The sequence below is a fragment of the Papio anubis genome, chromosome 11, assembly GCF_008728515.1.
Source record: "Papio anubis isolate 15944 chromosome 11, Panubis1.0, whole genome shotgun sequence".
In the NCBI taxonomy this organism is placed as follows: domain Eukaryota; kingdom Metazoa; phylum Chordata; class Mammalia; order Primates; family Cercopithecidae; genus Papio; species Papio anubis.
Genome location: NC_044986.1, coordinates 72,890,922 through 72,905,461, shown reverse-complemented (window position 1 = coordinate 72,905,461; position 14,540 = coordinate 72,890,922). Strand labels below are relative to the sequence as shown.

Below are 14,540 nucleotides of genomic sequence, written 5' to 3'. Positions count from 1 at the left end.
ACAACAAAGGAATCAATTAAGCAAGAGAATATAAGAATTATAAATATATATGCACCCAACACCAGAGCACTGATATATATATAAAACAAATTATTAGATCTAAAGGGAGAGATAGACCCCAATACAATAATAGCTAAGGGACTTCAACACCTTACTCTCAGCATTGGACAGATCATCTAGAAAGAAAATCAACAAAGAAATGTTGGAATTAAACTGCACCAGAGACCAAATGAACTTAACAGACATTTAAGTAACATTTTACCCAACAGCTACAGAATACACATTCTTATCAGCAGATGCAACATTCTCCAGGATAGACCATATGTTACGCCACAAAACAAGTCTCAACAAATTTTGATCAATCAAAATTATATCAAGCATCTTCTCAGACAACAATAGAATAAAACTAGAAGTCAATAACAAAAGGAATGCTGGAAACTGTACGGATACATGGAAATCAAACAACATACTCCTGAACAACCAATGAGTGAAGGAAAAAATTAAGAATGAAAAGGGGCAAATGATCTGAACAGACATTGCTCAAAAGAAGACATACAAATGGCCAAGAAATATATTTTCAAATACTCAACATCACTAATCATCAAGGAAACATAAATCAAAACACCAGTGAGATATCATCTCACCCCAGTTAGGATGGCCATTATCAAAAAGACAAAAAATAACAAATGTTGGTGAGGACAGTGAAAAAAGGGAACTCTTTACACTGTTGGTGGGAATGTAAATTAGTACAGCCACTATGGAGAACAGTATCAAGGTTCCTTAAAAACTACAAATAAAACTACCATATGATCCAAAAATCCTTCTACTAAGAATGTATATAAAGGAAAGGAAATCATCATATCAAAAAGACATCTGCACTCCCATGTTTATTTGAAGCAGTATTCACAATAGGCAAGATATGGACTAAGCCTAGGTATCCAACAACAGAATAGTAGATAAAGAAAATGTGATACATATACACACAAAGGAATATCACTCAGCCATAAAAATAAATTAAATCCTGTCATTCATGGCAACATGGATAAAACTGGAGGATATTATGTTAAGTGAAATAAGTCAGGAACAGAACTAACTAAACACCACATGTTCTCACTCATATTGTGGAAGCTAAAAAAAGATGATCTCATAGAAATGAAAAGTGGAAGAGATAATACAAGAGGCTGGGAAGGGTAAAACAAAGAGAGGGTTAGGGAGATTTGTTAAAGGATGAAAAATTACAGCCAGATAAGAGGAATAATTTCTCATGTTAAAAAAAACATTGTAGAATGATTACAGTTAACAATAATATATTATATCATTCCAAATAGCTAGAAGAAGGATATTGAATGTTCCCAACATAAAGAAATGAAAAATGTTTGAGATGAGGGATAAGCTAATTACACTGATCTGATCATGCAATACATTATATGTATTGAAACATCAATAGGTATCCCATAAATATGTACAAGTATTATATGCCAAGTAAAAAAAAAAAATACATTTAATTTAAAAAGGCTATATGAACTACATAAAAAAGTAGAACTGAGACAAAGAATGCAGATGGAAATTACTGCCAATGTTACTTGAATACCTGGAGATAGCAAAACCCTTATGGGTAGGTGGTAGATTATTCACAAAAAAATGCTGCAAAAATTCCTTTTCCCTCTATATATTCTTCCCTAGGCAATGTAACCTTACCACTCTTCCATCAAGAGGTAGAGTCTTGTTCTCCACCCCTAGTATGTGGACTTGGCCATGTAACATGTTTTGTCCAATGAGTCATTAACAAATGTTATGCAAGTAAATGCCTAAAAGGTACTTGAGCATGGAGTTTTCCTTCTCCTGTTAGGGGAACCTTTCTCCCACCACATAACACGCCCAGGCTAGCTTCCTGGAAGAAGAGAGATCACATGGAAAGCTATTCCAGCCATCTCAGCTGAGCCCCAGACATGTGAGGAAATTTGCTACCATACAGCCCCAACTGAGTCAGTCCAGAGAGGAAGCATCCAGCCAACCCACAGGACTGTGACCTTATATATAGCTAATATTTTAAGCCATTAAATTTTGAGGTGGTTTGTTGCAAAATAAAAGGTAATTAATAAAGTATCAAATTATATATTTTTTCAGCAATTTGAATTGTTTTATCATCTGTAACCAAAATAAAAATAAAAATACCCAATGCTGGCCGGCTGTGGTGGCTCACACCTGTAATCCCAGCACTTTGGGAGGCTGAGGCAGGCGTATTACCTGAGGTCAGGAGTTCGAGACCAGCCTGGCCAACATGATGAAACCCCATCTCTACTAAAAATACAAAAATTAGCTGGGCATGGTGGCGGACACCTGTATTCCCAGCTACTCAGGAGGCTGAGGCAGGAGAATCACTTAAACCTGGGAGCCAGAGGTTGCAGTGAGCTGAGATCATGCCATTGTACTCCAGCCTGGGCAAAAAGAGTGAGACTTTGTCTCAAAAACAAAAACAAAAACAAAAACAAAAATACCCAGTGCCATAGCTAGCATATTTGATACCCAGAACAGATAATTTTTAATACCCCCTTCCTCCATAAAACAAAATTCTTTTCAGTTATAATCATGTAATTAGTAATTATTATTTTTTCTTCATTTGCTTTTGTTTTGAAATAATTAACAACTAAAAAGAAAATTAAATTTTTAATGTAAAGCTATTATTCAAATATACTTGAGTTATTCATGCATAAACTTAAATTTGCACTTACCAAAGAAAAAATAGTACACTTCATGGTTTGTATTTTATTGTTTTAAATATTAAGTACAAGTAAATGCTCCAAGTAGTCTCACTGAATGACAGAACTAACTCAAGACCTGTTTCTTTATCTCTCAATCATTTTTCTGTGACTGCCTAGTTCAAATATATTGTTCAAACACAGAAATATATGCTACCAAGGTTTTAGAGATACTGACTGTGATGTGATCTCTAATAATTCCAAACCACTATGAATTTATAGCTAAGTTCATGTATGCTAAGGCTTCCTGGAGAGCTAGGAGTTCTCCAGATTAACTCCATGTAGAATACAATGTGTCCTAAAAGATAAACTTTTAACTGTGTTAAAATGTAATAAACATTAACAATAATAGTCATTATTTTCAAATACAACAGAACTCCTGGCAATTATTTAGACTGACAGCTTTTTTCCAGAGACGAGTATTTTTATCACTTTAATTGCCTGAATTGCCAGTACATGGTGATAATAGAATATACATAAAATTTTAGTTGGTTTTATTATTGTTTCAAAGTTTTCTACAAACAATGCATCCCCTCATTGTCTGTACCTGGAGTAGACCACTCTCGTCCCCCTGCCCTTGATATGCCACTGTGAATAACACTGGAAATAAGTTTCATTCATGTTGAGAATGATATTCTCCAAAGGACTCCGTCTGAAGCACAACAGAAGTGTTTAATGAATATGTTTGCATGTGGGAGAAAATTTCCAGCAAGATAATTTCAATATTGACCTAAAATTTCCAAGTTTCCTAGAAAGAGAAATGAAGATCATTGATGGCTTTAAGCATTTCAGCACAGTGACCAGGTAGAACTAAGTTTTCATTGGAAGAAAATGCTTAAATAGTCTTCACTGTGATACTCTATTGCAATTTACTGTAAAATCCTTCTAATTCCAGAAAATTATCATGGTTCTCTGGACCAAGACAAGCCAACAAACAATAACTTATTTCCAATTAATTTCCAATTAATCATACACCCTTTAAGGTGAGTTCCCTCTTTCAGGATTCAGGTAAAGCCCCAGATTTTCTTGAGAGAGCTAAAGATATTACACAATGAGTTATAGAATTAGAAGAATGAAACTGATCACATGATGCCATTGATCTATATAAACCTATTCCCATTGAATGTCCATTTGACTTGACTACATATTTTATTCATCTGCTTTATAGCTGGTCGGTTGTATCTTAGTAAATTCAATCCCCTTCAGACTGAAACATATTTTATTCTCTCCAATATGTGCCTTTCTGCTACATTTTATTCCATTTGGTATACTTCCTAATCAATTCTTTTGTGAGCTTCATTTCATTCAGCACAATGTATCCATTGTTAGGATTTATTTCTTTCAGAATGATTTAAATCTATTTTGCTCGATGCTGCTTTAAAGCTACTATATGCACTATCAATTCCCATCCACTGGGCCATGTGGTCTGGTTCATACTCCATCTTCTTGGTTGAGGAAAGATGTACTTTCCTAGCTTGGTCTGATGTGAAATGACGGTTGCTTTTTATCTATCCTGGCAATGGCTGTGGACTGAATAATAAGAATGATATGTAGCCATGTGTAGGAATGTCAGTGTATTACAGGTACCCAAGGTTGAGATGGGTAACAGTGGGCTCCTAATATCCTTAGAATGAAGTCATCCTTCAGAATCTATGCTTCTAAAATTCTAGGTATCATTTCCAACAGAGGAAATGCAACACACAATCATCAAGCACTCTCGTAAATCTTTGCTGACTTAAAGGACAGCGGAAGGTTGCCTTCTTTGGTAGTATTAATTGTAAGTCACTTTTAATTTTGGTTGGCCCCAAACTTTATGTTCTTTCTTAGTCTTCGAAAGTTCATTTTGCACCATAAAATTATTTTATTCTTCATAGAGAAAAAAACAAAAGTCAATGAAAGACATTGGATTTTAATGACCTTTTTAGTGACTTACCTTCTAATTAATAGAAAACTAGAAAAGGTCTGGGGGAAAGCCCAAAGAGGTGAACGAATAAAAGAACAAATCATGTTGCTGGATATGAGCAGATCAGTTAATTTGAAAGGCTGAGTGTAAATAGGGAAAGCCTGGAAGGTTAGTCTAAAAAAGTACATTGAGGTCAAGGTTAAGTGGACCTTAGAAGCCAGGCTAAGGGTTTGTGGCTGTATCCCAAATGCGAGGATGAGGTCCTGAAGGTTTTTGAACAGGGAGTTGACATGATACAAGGACATTGTTCCTATAAAACTGGTCCTAACTTCCTAAAATAAAAGGAACTTGAACTAAACACATGGTGATGGGTCATCATGCCCTGAATGTGACAGTGGAGGAGAACACCTTGTTCAAAAGAAAGGTATTTCCAATAGAGAGAGGGGAGAGAAGAAGAGGTGAAGAGGGAAAATCCTTTTTGGATACCAGGAAAATTAGGCAGAAGTGCATTTAGTGAACATATTTAAAACGTAGCAACATAATATATATTATATAGCAGAACAAATGCCAACATGATCAAACTTATAAAATAAAAAGATTGGTGGTATGGAAGATATGAGACCCCTAGGAGAAAGTGACCGTGCCTAATTGGAGATAACTTTGCATATTTTGGAACACAAATATACGAATACTCTTGATTGGGTTTGCTTTATTTTTAAGAGACTATAGCATTTCAGTATAGTACAGTACAGTACAGTACAGTATAGTATAGTATAGTACAGTACAGTATAGTATAGTATTTCCACAGATATTGATCCTAATAGGACATGAAATTCCAGAAGGAAGGATGCTACTAAAAGTGAAATTCTGAGTATATAATTATGAAAACTGACAACAAGGAAGGTTGGGGAAGCTTGAGGATGGGGAAGCAGTGAAAGAAACCAAACTAGTATAATTGTATGGGGCATATTCTATGAACTCAGATTTTAAGAAGTCACTTATGAAAGCAATGCTCAAAGGAAGAAAGTAAGTCTACTGTTGGAAAATGGTTTTTAAAAAAAGAAATCCCAAATGACAGAGAAAAGGCAGAATGATTAAAACTAAGCTCTTGTTTTGTCATTATTTTCTCCATCATGAAATTATATCTTTAGGCTAGACTGATGAGTGAAAAGTAAAAAAGAAAAAAAGAATGAGGCCCTAGAGAGCTTACAAGACAGGAGAAGCCTGGTCTCTAGACCTATACAAGTAGTATCTTATTTTATGATAGCAACAGTAAAATAATTCTTATAGATCTGATCATGGAAACAATGTTACTAATATTTGAAAAAATAAAGATCAAAAGCAAATTTGGGCAAATTTCATATTTTTGTTGATTTTTTTAAGGAGGAACAAGATTCTAAAAATAATAAGACACTAAAATTGTGAAAAATTATATTAAATATATGATATATGAGCAAGTTGAAAAGATAGTAGCGATTTGTAAGAGCTAGTACACCTTTTTACCTAGAACGAGTAAGGCCAAATCAACCTCTCTCTCTCTCTCTCTCTCTCTCTATCTTCTCCACTCCCTTTCTCTCTGTCTCTCTCTTTCCCTGCCTTCTAGCTCTTTTAGAAATAGTTATTCAGCTGGTAGATCAGTGAGACCATAAACATTATACATTGATTTCAATAAGACATCTAACAAAAATCCCCCATGATATTGCTTTGCAACAAATAAAATAAATGAGATGCAGGTCAATTCATAGCAGATCAATTAACTACACCAAAAAAAAAAAAAAAAAAAAAATGTTGATCCATGAATCAATGTCCTTAAACCTACCCTCAGGACTCTATCCTTGCCTCCAGATTGTTGAATAAAACCCAGAAATCTGTGTTCTAACAATAGGCTAAAGCCAAGGACCCATAATATGCAAAACGAAGCAAAAGTACCCACTTAGATCTGAAAACTCAATTTCCCAAGCAAGGGATGGGAGAGTTTTTCTGGGCAGTAGCTTAAAAAATAAAAGCCCAGCAGGCACTGGTTGACTCTGAGCTCTATCACAATAACACGGACAGATGCCTGGCCTCCCTGGAAGTTGCCCCGCTCATACACAACCGTCTGCATGTCCTGGGTGGGATGTGGGATGAAATGTTTCTTCCAATCCTCAGGTTCCATGACTCTAACATCAGTATGAATCCCCGCCTGGTGACCTGTGTGTGTATTGCTAAACAATCGCAGAGGAAGAATCGCAGAAAACGAAAGCAATTGCAAGTGTTTCTAAAGCCACTGATTTTATCACAAGCCACATAAGAAACCTTCCCAATATCTGCTAATTACCAGAAGGTACTGATTCTTCAGTATCTAGCAGTAGGGACACACACCCCAGCTGACCAAACCATGAGTTTAAGACAGGCAGAAAAACCTAACATCTCCCTGCCATGACAAAGGCAACTAGAATTGCCAAATCCTATACACAAAACATTTAATTTATAACAGTTAAAACCTGGCCTCTGACCAAGTCCAAAAGAACTATGTCTTATTTCACTTGCTCTTGAATATGTCTCTTTCAGAGATAAATGGCTCTGCTCTTGGCCAGTCCTCCCCTCTGTGTGGTGTTTTGTTTAGCTGGGCTTATGACAAGCCAAGAGTTGATGCATCTGCTTGAATGTGTAATTTACCTCTCTGGTCAACTTAGCTTTTTTTTCCTTGACAATATTATGTCAAACAATCACATCACAACTGGCTCTGATCTCTTTGTTGTTAGCTAATAAATTAAAGAGTATTTATTATCTGCAATCCTTTTTTCCTCTTTTAATGGTGACACATTTGTGGTGAATTACAGGGCAGCTTTATAAACTAGGCTCCAGGCCAGTCTCAGGCCTTGCGTCCATGTGAACGTTCCTTCTCCCGGTTGGCCTCCCAGACTGGTGGTAAATCAAGGCAGCTGTCACAGCACACTAAGTTAGTGTGCGTCATTGGGGAGAGCAGGAAGCGTTGGGGGTATAATTCTGTCCATCAAACTAATATGTTATATCAGTAGCTTTGTAATCTTCTGCCATAACTTATGGGAAGTGACACCTAAGAATTCACTTTGAAGGCAATGTGTTTCTTAGACTTTAAGTCAAAACAGACCCGATTCACAGCAACAGTTCCTCTGTTTACATGAGTGGATTTCTAGTGCCAGGGAACCAGGTCCCTATCAATGTGGCAGTATTTAACACGCTCAACCACCGGCTGGATTCTGTTTACAGCCCTCAGGGCAGGATTTGTAAACTTTTCAAAGAGGGTTTCTTCTCTTCTTTTTGTTACCCTTGCCTTAACCTCCAGTAGCGGGATAGATAAACATGCTCCTTGAATGTTATCATGACAAAGCAAACCTCTGACAGACGGGAATGAATGGGTGACCCATTTCCCTTGTCCGGTCCCCTTCAACCTTTGTCTTGACAAATGTGGGAAATGGCTCTGGAGGACAGAAGAATACTCACAGCACTATGATAGCAGTGTCAGCTTTGTGCTGTTGCTAAATGTCCACACGGTACTTAGAAATGACGGGAGATAACCTTCAATGGACAGTGTGCTTTTCTAAGTCGTGACATCAGTGTGACCAAACTTAGACCGTGCGTCCTCTGAAAGCAATGCCTTATTTTCTAGGATTTGCTGTTGGATTGCCCTGTCTTCCCCCTTCTCTCATCCATGGCTGTTTTTCTCAGCAGGCCAATGAGAGAAGCCCTTTGGGGAAGATTAAGTAGTTTTGTGAGCTGCCATCTAATGGAAAAGAAATCTACAAGAACTGTTCAAAGGAGCTCTTCCTCCCTCAGGCACAAGACTAAATATGCACAGTAAAGAAATTTGAAAAATGCCTGCCCTTGCCATCCCCAATACCCCTTTGATTGATAGCAGAGAGGGTTTGCTATGATAATTCTACTTTGACAGGTCCCAGGCATAAATCCCACAAAGTTGTTGCTCTAGTTTGACAACCTTGGAGGGCTCCAGTTAGGAACAGGAAACAGGCCTCTATTTTTCATCCTCAATGCTCCTTCAGGTGCAAAGAAAAGATCGTATGGAAAAAATAAATTCTTATCTAAGGGGGAAACCAAATTCAAAGCAGTTTTAGTACTTATTCATCAGAAAGAATGTCCAATGGAGAAAGATGTGACCTCAGTCCTTCTTCTTCAAACTTAAATTTAAATGCTCCAAATACAAGATTTGAAACCTATTCATGATGAGAAACGGATACGCTTTTTTCATTTTTTGGTTCTCCAAAGTTACCTTGGTATTCTCCTTCAAGGTCAGTCTAGAAATGTACCATAACATTTTATAAAAATCATTACTTACAAATGAAAGTACATACACATCCTAATATCCATAATTTACCATCAAAAGCTTGCAATGTGCCACCCGCTGTAACTCATTTTATCCACTCAATTCTCATAACCACCTTAAATGAGTAAAGTCTCAATTTATAGGAATGCAGTTAAAAAGAGAGTCAAACTAATGAATTTTTTCCAGGATACATCTTTCAGTCTTGCTTCACAAAATGCCAGGGGATCTTTGGCAATCAGTGCACCTTCCCTCTCCCCTTCTCCAGCTGAAGAATGATAACTCAGCAACGAGAACCCTAGTCATGAAATCATATTCAACTGTGTTAAATGAAAAATTTGTGGCCGAGTGAGGTGGCTCACACCTGTAATCCCAGCACTTTGGGAGGCCGAGGCAGGCGGATCACCTGAAGTCAGGAGTTCAAGACCAACGTAGCCAACATGCTGAAACCTAATTACTACTAAAATTACAAAAAAAAAAAAAAATCAGCCGGACGAGGTAGCACATGCCTGTAATCCCAGCTGGCTGAGGCAAGAGAATCACTTGAACCTGGGAGGCTGAAGTTGCAGTGAGCGAAGATTGTGCTATTGTACTCCAGCCTGGGCAACAAGAGTGAAACTGTCTCAAAAAATAAATAAAAATATATAAATAAAATAAATAAATAAATAAATCGTGGTTTGCTGTAAGTTAACTAGGGAATTAAATTAAACAGAACCCATTCTCCAAGCATTTTAGTTGATCTACCTGAAAATGCAGTATTGTGACCTATTAAAAAATATTAAGTGATCAAACCCAAGCAAATATTTAAAAAGAAGCAACACTTTCTATTTCTTTAAAATTTTTCAGAAGGTTCCAATTGTCTGCCTCTTTGAATGTGAGACACAGTTTTCTCTTGGCTGTAGGATTCCATTCTAATATTAAGAAAGGGTTCATAAAACTCTAATACCATAAGAGTGGATTCCTCCTCCTTCATGGGTGCCATCGGAGTTCTGCAGAAAGTCTGCACCTACTGAGAGCCCCAACAACAGGGAAGAAAGAATCCAGTCTTGGAACACTCAGTAAAAGTTGGTTTTTTAATAGGACTAACACAAGGACTTCACCCTGGATCATGAATTGAACCTCCTTTTCTAGGGTCAGTATTTTATGACAGAAGCATCTCACTGAGAATCTAGCCACCCGCTAGGAGTACTGAAGCATAGCTTTGCCAAGAAAGTCGGTGAGGAAATCAAGAACAGAAAACAGCAAGCCGCCCATAAAAATGGGGAGTAGTATCTGAGTTTTTTAAGTCATAGAGCAGCTTGAGCAAATCTCAAGAAAAAGAAACTTGCTACATAATTCTTTCTCACTCCATTGCCCCTCTAAATAGCAAACAGGATATGAGTCCTTGTAAATACCTATAAATTTTCAGGGAGAAAAACAAGTCTGATCTTTGTGTACAGAGTTCTAGGCTGGAAGGAACATGGTTAGATTTCTGTTTCCCTTAGAGGAAGATGCCAGAACAGCATTTTCCCATCAAGTGTTGATAAGAAAGGCATTTAGCATTTCATATGATGAGGCTGCTGTGAGTGGGTGGTATGACATGATAAATTATGGTCAATGTCATATTAAAAATTACAGGCCCTTCCACACATGCTCACTCTGTTTTCAAGCCAATGATATGTTATCCGGCACAAAGCCGTCCGCTGTGGCAGATGTGATAGAGATGTTCCTCTCCCAGAAAAAGTTTAGAATTCTCCAAGGTTTAGAGGTGATGGCCATCTTTGTAGTCCAAAATTAAGCAAAAATTAAACTGAACTCATACTTTCCGCAAATGTAGCTCTGCTTACGTCTGACTTCCCACCTTGATCCATGTCCTTCCCTCAGACATTCAATCTACTTCTCTGAAATATAAGCACAAAATCTGGGGCTAGGAAGGCATTTTAAAATTAGAAAATCATCTTCATCCAACCCTAAAGAGGCATCTCTCAGGATGTTAAGATATGTTTTTGACGGACTCTTCAGAGACTCCCAAAGAGAGAGCTTGCTCTTGAAGAAGATGAGGCTGGTGAAGTATTGGCTAGATAAGTTAAGGAACTCTGAAAAACCTGACATGAAGTCAACAATTGCCCAGACCAGGGTATCTCAACCTCAACACTATTAATACTTCGGACTTGATCATTTTGACCAGATCATTCTTGGTTGTGGGGACTGTCTTGTGCATGGTAGGATGTTCGGCAGCATCCCTAGCCGATATCCACTACATGCCAGTAGCATACTTCTGCCCTGGGGGTACAAAAATTAAAAATGTATCCAGACATTATTAAGTGACTCTTGGGAGTCAAAATAGCTCCTAATTGAGAGCCACTGTCCTGGACTATTGGGGTAAGGTCATTCCACTGAATCTCTGCAGGCCACATGCTTTCCAATGAAGACGGCTGGATTCACAAGCATATATGGAACCTGTGTCCTTTCCCCATTATTTGAGGAAACATGATAGGACTGCATATAACAATACCCTTCCACTTAGACATTTTAGCAAAAATGCAGGTGCCTTCACTGTTGGTCCAGGGAGTCTCTGCTGGGATGACTTTTGTCTGCTCCAAATATTCTCAACCTCTGGAAGGTACCCCAATCTCTTTACATGGCAGTCTCAGGGTATCAAAAAGAGCGTAGGGCCCCACATGCAGACGCTTTCTAAGCCTCTGATACATCATGTTTGCTAATGCCCTACTGACCAGAAGAAGTCACAAGGTCAAGCCCCGATTCAAGGGGTGGGTAGAGAAACTCTACTCTTGATAGGAGGAATATTACAGACACCTTGCTGGACAGGGGGCCAGGGGGAATCATGCATAAAGGATAGAATAAAAGTTGCCATTTTTAACAATCTATCACACTAGGTGAATGGATTTCATAGTAAGTACTTTTCTAGCCAGAGTATTCCAGTTGTATCCACAGCTGAATCTCTCAAAAGGATCTATAATTATTTTCCAAAGAGCAAATGTGTTTGGTTGTCACAGAGGCTCTGGGCTCTGAAACGGTTTGTTCAGTCTCCTTCAACTAAGCTCACTCCACAGGGTTTCATGGTTAATAGCCAGACTACCTTGCCCAATGTTAAGGATGTTGCCTCAAATTCTGAGAAACCCCAAGACTCCCTCACTTTTCTCCATGCCTTAAAGACAGAAAAATGCTTTCAGTACAGCATTGTGGGGAAATATCAAACTAGAAATCAGAAAATGTAGTTTTGTATTTTAACCCTATAACCAGTCATCTATTTAAGTCACTTTATTTTCTCCAACTCACAATTTCTTGATATGCAACACTGGAAAGTTAAGCTATTCTGGGATAGCTGTGGCAAGAGTGAAGAGTAAGGGACAGAGGAGGTAAGACAAGATAGTCACTGGAATCAGTGAAGCTGGCTGGTATAAAAGAACCTGCAGAATACATGCTCTGTTAATGGCATTTAAGTCCACTGTTTTCACTTAAAATATTTTAGCCCAGAATCTGACTGCAATCTGTGACTAGTTACTCTCCAAGACCTGACCTGGCTCTGCTGTTTGTAGCCTCTCCCCTTTTGTATCCCCTCATCCCTTCGCTGCACCCATCTTTGTTATGCAATTATCCGGTCCACCTGATCTTTCAGGACAAGAGACACTCGTGTGCAATGCAAAGACAGAGCACAGGTACTGGTCTCTTCCTTCAAGCCATCTTCTTTCAATCCCACACACCCTTTAAAGTGGGATTGCAGTTGACAAAGCTCTTGCTTTTACATAAGCAATGCCAGTTGGACTAAACCAGGGCCATAATTCTGCGGCACTCACTCCTATCTGTGCTTCAAGAAAGGTTGCAGGACCTAACACTCTCAGACCCTATTGCTGTCCCACAGTCAGCTGTGGATTCGTACGGCTTTCCCTGCACCCCTGGTTCCAAGCACTTGCTTGGCCCAGGGGAGACATGCTCCAAAAATATCTGCCTTCTAATGATCCCTCCATTTTAGAGAGAATTCTCAGGAGATTAGAATGCAGAAGAAAATAGGTTGTTAGCCATGAGACATGAGAGGAGGTGTGGGAAAAGCCCTGCAACTACTGCAAGGTCCTACCATGAGCTGGTAAGAATCTGCATTAGAAACCTGATCTCTGATGTGACCACAGGGTTATTTCCATACAGGCTTTTTGAGTTTCATTTCCTCCCTTCAGTCAGCCAGGACCACTTCAAACCAAACTCATCTCTCCTAATGAGCCTACTGTGGGCCCTGCGTTCCCTTATTTGATGACTAATAACACCAGCAGTACCGCATGAAACCAATCGGGCTGGATTGGAATCCTGGCTCACCCCTGGAAGTCCAAAGGCTGTGAACTTTGGTAGAGTTTCCAAGTCTCTCTATGTCTCAGCTTCCTCATCAGTGAAATGTGAACATAGGATCATGGTGATGATTGAGAAAACAATTGTAGAGTCTTTAGTATTTGGCATATATACCATGTAATACATGTTAGCTGCTATTATCGTATCTCTAATTTTTATATTGTTGATAAAATAAAATTGTTAACTTGTCTCACGTATTCCCTTTATGCTAGTTTTATTTGTTTAATTAGATAATATGTTCAAGAACAAGAATGATACATAGTTCTCTTTACCCCCATCCTCCCCTCCTCCACTGCTACTTCCCATCAGCCCAGTGCATTGTATACAATGCATGCCGAGAGCTGTGATAGTATAAAGGCAGGATGCCAAGGCAAAGAAAGCACAGGCCCTCACACAGACATGTGTTCAATTCCTGGCTCTGCTTCTTAATAATTTAGCGACTTTATCCAACCTACCCAACATCTCCAAGTCTCAGGTTCATAATGTATAAGACAGGGGTAAAGTGATTGCTTCATAAGATGGCTGTGAATACAGATCCTTCCCAGTAGGGAGCTCATCATGGGCATTTAAAAAATGTCTATTTCCTTCCCTTTCCTTGCCTCTCACCATCAATGAATTGATCAGAATATGCTCGAAGACATGGGGAAGCATACATGAAAACTGGCCTCAACATAACAGACAATGGGAAGTGGGCTAATGTCCCAAAAACCAACACTACGACCTTATAACAGGACCATATCCCCAGGCGCTCCCCTGACTACTTATTCCCAGACCCTGGATTTTCAATACCATTTAGAGATGGCAAAACTGTCATTAACACAGGTTCCTCAATAGGACCAGGCAGTGGAGGTCTCAAGTCTTTAAAACATGTCTGGTTTTCCCCTGGATGATGGATGAAGCCCTGGATAGTGTATAGAAGAGAATATCCAATTTTTTAAAAAATTTTTTTCCTTTGTTGCCTTCCTGTGATTCTCCTCTCCCCAGCCATGCCAAACAAAATACGTGTGCTACATAGGTGGACACTGACCTCATGGGGATCACTGTGAGTTTTCATGGAACCATTGAATGCTAGTACTGAGATGTACGGCTCCAAAAACCTCACTGTGAAGTTGAAGCCTCGGAGAAGTTAAATGACTGGCTCAAAGTCACACAGCTAATCAAGGACAGAAATGAAGCCAGACCCCAGCTCTGCTAGCTCTTAACCAGTGTTCTTTTTCTCATCATTCTCATGCCTCAGAAG

The 14,540-nt window shown here is 38.6% G+C and overlaps 1 protein-coding gene across 9 annotated transcripts in view; it reads right to left on the bottom strand.

Moving 5' to 3' along the window:
• LRMDA (leucine rich melanocyte differentiation associated) overlaps positions 1 to 14,540 on the bottom strand; it is a 1,152,373-nt gene that overhangs the window by 308,879 nt on the left and 828,954 nt on the right. The window lies entirely within an intron of this gene.